This window comes from Podarcis filfolensis (assembly GCF_964270895.1).
Source record: "Podarcis filfolensis genome assembly, chromosome: 17".
NCBI classification, from domain to species: Eukaryota; Metazoa; Chordata; class Lepidosauria; order Squamata; family Lacertidae; genus Podarcis; species Podarcis filfolensis.
In genome coordinates, this window is record NC_139621.1 from 22,236,089 (window position 1) to 22,245,408 (window position 9,320).

At 43.2% G+C, this 9,320-nt stretch overlaps 1 long non-coding RNA gene across 1 annotated transcript; it reads right to left on the bottom strand.

The window, feature by feature from the left end:
* Nucleotides 1-1,346: 1,346 nt before the first annotated feature.
* Nucleotides 1,347-8,500, bottom strand: LOC310753167. The gene is made up of 2 exons (XR_014543250.1): nt 8,358-8,500; nt 1,347-1,539 (listed from the first exon to the last, which is right to left on the bottom strand). It is a non-coding gene; the product is annotated as an uncharacterized lncRNA (long non-coding RNA).
* Nucleotides 8,501-9,320: the final 820 nt, after the last annotated feature.

Sequence of the window (9,320 nt, forward strand, 5' to 3'; positions counted from 1 at the left end):
GAACAATTTCACCAAATAAGTGGAGAATGAAAACAATGGCATCAATCTTTCAGAAGAGAATATATTCATCATCATTGAAGAACAAGGAGGATTTTGTGCATCTTTCATGAATTTGTCTGCAATTTTGCTTCATGATTAGTAGTTGAGAACATGCTAAAGTGCTCCTCCTGTTGCATTTTCTGTTCTTTGTCCAGAGCTGGATTTTTGTAAGAAACAATTTGCTCAGAAGTAAGTCCCCCTGATGTTCAGTGGGTCTTACAGCTCAGCAACTCTTCATAGTGTTGCAGCCTTACTTATTTTATTTCTGCCCTGTGTTTCTTCTAGGGATTTGAGATCCTCTTTTAAGCAAGCACATACCACATGCCAACCTGCTTGGTTGCAAGAAGGTTGCAGCATCATGTTTCCCCCCAAAAAACACGCTCTGGACTTTGAAGTAAAAAGAAGTGTAAACTCTTAACATGCTTATCCAGAGCTATGAGATTGCTTTGAGTTTGCTAGTTTCCAAACTGTGCTCTATGGATGACCAATGGCATGTCTGTGGATTTGTGGTTGAAGACTAGACATGGTGCATCCTGATACAGCAAATATTTATATACTAATTTTAAATTCTATTTTTATTGCTTCCTTCATTTTTAAAATTTTATTCAAATTGTAAGACAATTGGTAGAAAACAAAACACTTAATCTCAGGGTTGTGGGTTTGAGCCCCCACATAAGAGTCCTGCTTTGCAAGGGGTTGGACTAGATTAATGATGGCAAACTTGGCCTCCAGCTGTTTTGGGACTATGACTCCCATCATCCCTAGTTAACAGGACCAGTGGTCAGGGATGATGGGAGCTGTAGTCCCAAAACAGCTGGAGGGCCGAGTTTGGCCATCACTGGACTAGATGGCCCCTTCCAACTCTACAATTCTGTGATTCTATAAGGAATAAAAGAAGCCACAAGAACAGAATTAAAAACCATACAGCATCTAGCACAGCACCTTGCAGTTGCTTACAAGAAGCAGAGAATTCATTAAATGATCTGCCAAGACCAGGGGTCTGCATCCCGCGGCTCCGGAGCCACATGTGGCTCTTTTACACCTTTGCCGCGGCTCTGGGGCGGATACTAGCGAGGGGAGGAGGCACATTGTGCGCCCTGACACTCCCCACTGTGGCGGGCACTGTACTGGCTGTGACGTCGCATGGGGGTGGTGCGTGCGTTAGTCACGCACCGTCCCAACGTCACCTTCCCACCCGCCCGCCTGCTACATTGTAAGGGGCATGTACGCTGGTCACTGCATTGAAAGGGGGCATGTACTCTGGTCACTGTTTTGAAGGGGAGTGAAGAACACACACACACAAAAGGTAACTTGTTAATTTAACGTTTATTTCTATGAGGAGGAGTAATTCTGAGGGGTCAAACAAAGAAATAATAAAAAAGTGACAAAAAAGTTATTTTTATAATGACGAGTTTTGCGGCTCCCAGTTTTTTTTTTCCTTCGGAAACGGGTCCAAGTGGCTCTTTTTGTCTTAAAGGTTGCAGACCCCTGGCCAAGACCCTTTGCAATTTTCAAGTGGTCCATGGGACAAACGATTTGGGAACCCCCACTGTAGTTCACAGGAGATACTTTCCAATCAGTGTTCGTTTGTTTCACAGCAAGGCAGCTTTCAAAAATTTAAGTTTACAATAAAGCACCACAGTCTAAAAGGGCAACAGAAGCACAGCAGAATATGAACCACCACCAAGTAGCACAAAAGCAAAGTGCAGAAGATCACAACACCTGGGAAAAAGACACATATTGGTGCCAACAGGGCGTCAGAGTAGGTCCCAGGTGAGTCTCCCTAGGATGAGCATTGCACAGTCAGAAGACTACCACCTCCAGCCTCTCCCCACAGCTCAGATGACGGAGGCTCCCATGTGATAATCACGCCACTTACAGGTAACAGCATGGCAGCTGTGCTTTCTAGAAATTGCAGCTTGGAACTGTCTTCAATGGCAGCTCTGTATATAATGCATTAAGGTAAAAGGTAAAAAAGGTAAAGGACCCCTGGATGGTTAAGTCCAGTCAAAGGCGACTATGGGGTTGCGGCGCTCATCTCACTTTCAGGCCGAGGGAGATGGTGTTTGTCCACAGACAGCTTTTCTGGATCATGTGGCCAGCATGACTAGACCATTTTTGGCGCAATGGAACACCGTGACAGAAACCAGAGCACACGGAAACACCGTTTACCTTCCTGCCACAGCAGTACCTATTTATCTACCTGCACTGAGGTGCTTTTGAACTGCTAGGTTGGCAGGAGCTGGGACAGAGCAATGGGAGCTCACTCCATTGCGGGGATTCAAACTGCCGACCTTCCGATTGGCAAGCCCAAGAGGCTCAGTGGTTTAGACCACAGCACTACCCACATCCCTTTTATATAATGCATTACAGTATCAGTGAAGCCAGGCTTCCACGTTCCAAGCAGAGATATAACTAAGGCACCAGCCAACGCTGTTAGAAGACGCTTAAGGGGACAGAGCCATGAAATGGCCCAAAATAAAATGTCTGAGAAGTAGTTAAGGATTCACATTTGGTCAGTTCAATCTGTGTGCAATGCACACACAGAGATCAAAGAACTATATATATTGTGCAAAAGTGGCAAGAGGTTTAGTACAGTTTGTGACAGTCTGAAGGAAAGGAACAAGTTTGGCATGTAAGAAAAGGTCTTTGTAGCACCCAGTGAAAAATGCTGAGAGTCTCCACATCCACTTCAGCTTATATCCCAAGTATCTGGGAAGCCAGAGGTCATGGGAAGAGTCGAAAAAAGCACAACTCAGCAAGCATCACAGGAAAGGATGCAGAGCAGGTGGACTGCCTCAATTATCCAAGCTCTATGATGAATGAGGACTGTGCCTGCTCTTGAAAGGTCTGCGGGATGCCGAACATGTTTCAGTTGCTAGTAGCACATCAGTGTTGAAGAGAGGAGCAATTCCAGCGCAAGGCTTGGGTTTGCATAAGCAAATGCAGTTATCTGTAGAAATGGATAGGAAGGAGGTTCATCTAAAGCAGAAATGGGTGTGCTTCACCAGCTGAAGGAGCAAAGCTCTCCCTATGAAAATGGTACTGATCAATTGGAGCCTAATGGCAGGTGTACTGCATAAAAAGAGAAGAGGTTGCAAAATGCAGGGGAAGTGAAGGAGCAGACTGAAATGCTTTGAGATGCAGTCTGGCTGGTAGGTAGCTTGATGCTATGAGTCATCCAGCTCTCAGATTAGCAGATGTGGGAATCAGAATGTTGATTCCCTTACTTTATATTCGTTGTAAGAAACACTTGTTTTAACAAGAACAAGGAAAAATTTCTCACTGCTAGTATCTAACCTTAAGCCACCTTCACATGGAGATTGTCAACTTGTATCTGAGAAGCACCACTTCCAACTGAAGGGGGGAAATTGTATTACGATTGAATAAACTTTCAATTCAGATGATGACGATGGTGAGAATGATCCTTCCACATAGAAAGTAAGCCAGCCAAAGAGAAAGCTAACTATAATTCTTATGCCTCACATCTAGTTTTCTACACATGGAGAATTTTTTTTCCAATTGGAGAAATGTTCAGTTATGTGAGCCTGTAGTCTCAGTGAGACAACTTGCCCTTATTTATTTAGAGTGTGCATGTCCTTGTTTACTTATTTGAAATATTTATATGCTTGCCCTTAACCCAAAGTTCTCAGGGTGAGGTACAATCACCCATAAAAAACCCCATGAGAATATAAAAAAATGCAACCTATCACATCTGACATCAACATCAGTTTCCAAATGCCTGTGCAAAAAGCCACATTTTAACCAGATATATCTGAACTTTCTCAATAGTATGAGACTAAGAAACCTCTCCCAGCAGATCTTAACTCGCAGGCAGGATTATACAAGGATAGATGTTCATGAAAGTCAAGGCAGCTTCAAGCAGCAACTAGCTTCACCCAGACCTCTTTTGTATGCCTTCAGGCCATATCCTGGGCTGTAGAATTGTGGTACGTTATCATGAGTAAGAGGTGAAGCTCCCAACTGATCATCATTCAGCAAGAGAAATTACTTTTGTGTAATACATTTGTATCAGTTGGTGTGAAGAGAATATTGTGCTGTTCTGCTGAGGTAGGAACACTTATAAAAGTGAGAAACTCATACGACATATTCACTGTTCTGGATGTGTTCCAATAATAGCATAGCACTTGTATGTTGCATTTGCATTACTGGATTAATATATCAGTGGAGCTCCTGGTCTGGAAATTTTTTTTGTTTTGACATGGAAAAGGTGCTCTTGCACTGACATATCTTGGTGAAGCCGCCTTGCTGAAATTTGTGGCTTCACTCTTATTCTGGTTCCAGAAACCACTGCCTGGTTGAGAAGGCTTGAATGAGTCATTATAAGAAAATACAAAACTTATTGCATGCACAACAAAACTCCTTCAGGAGAAATATTAGAAGAATTAACGATACAGGATGACGGTACAAAGTATCTTCTGCGGTGTAACACAAAAATGCAAAGCATAATAACTCATATAGCGTTACGGCTTAATTGGAAGCACAAATGTTTATAAACTGCTTGCTCAGCATCCAGTCTCCCACTGAGAACCGACAAGGGAAGATGCCAAGCCTAACAGAACTGTGCCAATAGTCTCAATAGATTGAGTTCATCTCACCTCTCACAGCTGGTAAGAGAATGAAGTTCGGAGAATTTGGAAAACAGCTGTTAGTATCGGCAAACATCTTGCTTTTCTTTTGCCTATATAAATGATAGCCTAGGGACAATTTGGTGTCCAAAATCATGAATATTTATTTAAAAGACAATGACTGGGTAATAATGGGAGAATCTGTGTCCATTATTTAAACATTGTCATTTAAACCCATGCCAAGCAGGTAGAAGAAAGCACTTGTTATTCCTGGTCTGTTCTTGGAGCACAACATGGCAAAAGCTAGTCTTTTACAGGTTGAAGGAGAACTTACTGAACTGTCTTTTTAGAAAACATTTTCCAAGTTGATTTGTATACTGAGGAATCTCCTGCATGTTGGTGGGAATTTAAGGCCAGGGACTCATAGAGTTGCCATATTTTGATGAGCAAAAAAGAGGACACACCTGCCAACTTCTACAACTTCTACATAGCAACTATGGATTGCTATGACAACTCTCATTTTAAATACCCCTACTATATGTAGGCTATAGAATCTGTGATATATTGCTAGTAGCAAAGTTCTTAACGTTCAACAGCAAAATAACTTCACCCATTCTGGGTGAATTGACAGAGCTTTTACCCCTGAAAAAGAGGATGTGTTCGGGGAAAAGAGGACGTATGGCAACCCTAGGATGGAGAACCTGTGGCCCTTCTGGCTGGAGATCCGTAGTTCTGAAGAGAACCTTCTCTTCTACAAAATGCTTAACTTGGCAGAACTCTTAGGCAGTAATCCTCATCCCTTGGACTATTATTTACACTAGGATCCAGTAAAAACATGCATAAATCAGGCGTGTAGATCATTTGGAGAATTGCTCTGCATCCCAGTAAATAAAACCTAGAAGGAAATAGAAAAGAATGCAAAAGAATGTAAACAGCTGTGCGTTCCTTACCAGTGATCAACATACATTGGTTTCTTGACCAAAGTGCAAACTTTCTTCATATTTTAAAGCTAATTGGGCCTATCAGTTGAATGCTAAGTCACATAGTAAGAAGACAATAGAATGACCAGTTTTCTGTGCCACGGAAGATCACTTGAACATTTCTCATCCCTATAGTATAAGAATACACACATATGCATCCACAAGAATACATTTATTTTCCTACAGGAAAGATAAGCACATCCTCTGTTTGCATGATACCCAGAAGCAGAAGAGTGTGGAGGGGCGGTCACTTGTATATGTTCTCTCACGGCTTCTCCCAGTGTTCAAACTCTTAAAGGAGTGTTGAATATACAGAAGAAATGGTGTCCTCTTCTGTTCCACTTTGCCTAGAGCCAAACCTATGTTCTTTAAACATTTATTTAACTCTCTCTCTCTGATAACATTTATGATTATGCAAATCACCAAGTGAGTTTATTTCCTTAGGCTGAACTTCCCAGACCGTTCTACCACTGCAAATGTATCAATATCAAAAGAGTCTGCACTGCCACAGAGCTCTGAGAATCAGACTTTATGTGCATTTCCTTTACATAGGGATGTGCAGAATGCTGATTAACTATTAATTGTTGTTAAATTGCTTCAATTCATTTGCATATAAGAGGCATACTTCAGTTTAATACTGTTCTTAATCACTGATCATGTTCTTTATGGCAAGTCTTTAAATTCTGGTTCTAAGAGCCCAAGTTCAGCATGCTACAATTATAGAATTGTGGAAATCCTATTATGTGCTTTTTGTTATCAGTTGTGATTTTTGCATTTGCCTTCATCCTTGCAATCTGCTCTCTCTCTCTCTCTTCCTCCTTTTCTCCTCTACTTTTTGCTCCTAAGAATCAATCATTGTCTTCTAATGCTTGGCTACTGATTTAACCTCACATCCAACCAAGCTGAGCAAACATTTAGAGTTCCTTGTCCTATAACTGTGAGATCATTTCACTTACTATAGATGGTCTATAGCAGTGATGGCCAGACTTGGCCCTCCAGCTGTTTTGGGACTACAACTCCCATCATCCCTAGCTAACAGGACCAGTGGTCAGGGATGATGGGATTTGTAGTCCCAAAACAGCTGGAGGGCCAAGTTTGGCCATCATTGGTCTATAGGCAGCACAACGCATTTTGGTGCTTGAGATGAAAAAAATCAAATGGCACCAGTACCACAAATATGATAATTAACGAAACAGTTTACCATTTGCTGCCTTTTCATGGTACCTCCCCCCAAACACACACACACACACACACACACACACACACACACACACTTACTTCTGCTTTCTACTGCTTCCTCACCCTGTCTCATGACAGAACTGGTCCTCCTTTGCTTCCCTCCTTCCATTTCAATTGCCAGTACCCAATATATCTGTTTGGTCGTTTTAGTTCTGCTTCCTCTGTTTGCCAGTATCCTGATATCCTGAGCCTTTAGTATGGTATACCTGAATGGCAGATCAAAGCTCTAAAAGTTATTGTTTTCCATTCAGCCTTTTTAAGATTCATTTTTGTGTTTTTCATGCTGATAATGCTGCCAGAAGTCTACTTTGTAGATAATGACTTAAGGGAACAAATATCTAATCTAAATTTATCGGCTCATTAACAGATCCAGGGCAGGACACTAGAAAATACGAGTATATAAACAGGGAATCAAGTGAAAATTATCACAATTTTTGGGCAAATAATTACTTATAGGCCCTCAACTGTGATTACTAACCTAGAATTACTTTCTCTGCAGTGTTGCTGTCCAAGGTCTGCCCAGATCAGGCAGGTCAAGCACCGGATATGTGTTTTAATGTATAGAATAGACTGTTTAGATTGATGAGATTCATGTTCTCCACGCAGCCATGATGTTCTCAGGGTGACCTTGGGCCACTCATTTTCTCAGGTGTGGTAGAATGAACTCAAACAGATAATGATCTGGATTAAAAAACGGCCACGACTTAACTGATTACAGGTGTAGGTGGAACTTTGGCTCAGGCATTGGGTGTATATTGATTTCAGCCTCTTGCTGGAGGGCTGAAACAACATTGGGTTGTGCCAAGGAATTTGGGCCTCCCCCAAGACACTGACCTGCCAAGGTGGCCACCCTAAGGCTGCCACTGGAAGCTATATGGCAGGCATAGGCAAACTCAGCTCTCCAGATGTTTTGAGACTACAATTCTCATCATCCCTGACAACTGGTCCTGTTAGCTAGGGATGATGGGAGCCATAGTCCCAAAACATCTGGAGGGCCAAGTTTTCCTATGCCTGCTATATGGCCTGTCTGCCCCACACTTGGCTTCTGGACAGAGATTTCCACCGAGACCCCTATAACAGGGTACCTGATTACATTGCTCATTCAGGACAGGATGATGCGCCATTTCACCCCAAAGCTTGAAGACTAGGATCCTTGATGCCTCCCTTTCCATGGAGGCGCAGGTTACAGCAACAGCCAAGGTGACATTTTTCCATCTTCGCCGCATCAAGCAGTTGGTCCCTTACCTTTCCCGCCCCAACCTGGCCACAGTGATCCATGCGACGGTCACTTCCAGGCTTGACTACTGTAATTCTTTCTACATGGGGCTGCCCTTGAAGCTGTCCCAGAAACTCCAGTGGGTGCAGAATGCTGCAGCAAGGCTCCTCACAGGGTCTCTACCATGGAAGCATATTCACCCAGTGCTTTTCCAGCTGCACTGGCTCCCGGTGGAGTACAGGGTCAGATTTAAGGTGCTGGTTTTGACCTTTAAAGCCCTTCATGGCCCAGGACCCTCGTACCTACGGGACCACCTCTCCTGGTATGCCCCACGGAGGACCTTAAGGTCCATAAATAGCAACACCCTAGAGGTCCTGGGCCCTAAGGAAGTTTGATTAGCCTCAACCAGAGCCAGGGCCTTCTCAACACTGGCTCCGGCCTGGTAGAACGCTTTGTCACATGAGACCAAGGCCCTGCGGGATCTGATTTCTTTCCGCAGGGCCTGTAAGACAGAGTTGTTCCTTCTGGCCTTTGGCTTAGAATGTTTGATTCCCCCCCCCCTTTTCTTTTTCCTTTCTCCTCCTGTGAAGAGGCTGCATCCTAATGTTTTACTGTTGTATTTAAATTTTTTTTAAATTGTAATTTAATCAACTTGTTTTTATTATTGGTTGTTAGCCACCCTGAGCCCAGTCTTGGCTGGGGAGGGCAGGGTAAAAATAAAAATGTATTATTATTATTATTATTATTATTATTATTCCACCTAATGTCTTAACCACCACACAAAGTAGCTTTTAAGACGCCTTGCCGCCCAACCACCTACTGTGCTGTGCAGAGTAGGCACAGCCTACTTTTATGTATTGCCAGCTGACTGGACATGGCCTGCAATGTCTGGCCAGCCAGCAAGGCTCTGACAAATTGTCATGGCCACTGATGGCCTATTTAGAGCTGGCATTTTGGCAAGGGATTCCTGCTCCTTGATTATGCCGGCCGGGGAGTTCCCTGAACAACCGGCAAAGCATGTGGGCCCTAGCTGCTGAAGATGGTGGATGGAGGCAAGGTCCGCAATTGCCACCTACCTGAGAAGGGGTGAGCGGTCATCACCTTCCATTGAACACAGCATTAAGGATGCAACATGATCCTTATTGGGGAGTAAGCCTTTGGACTGAGCAAGGCTATTTGCTGAACATACATTGAACTGAGCTGAAAGTCCTGTGCTAACAGAGGATTATTCTGTGCTGCAGCTTTGCCTTTAAGGAA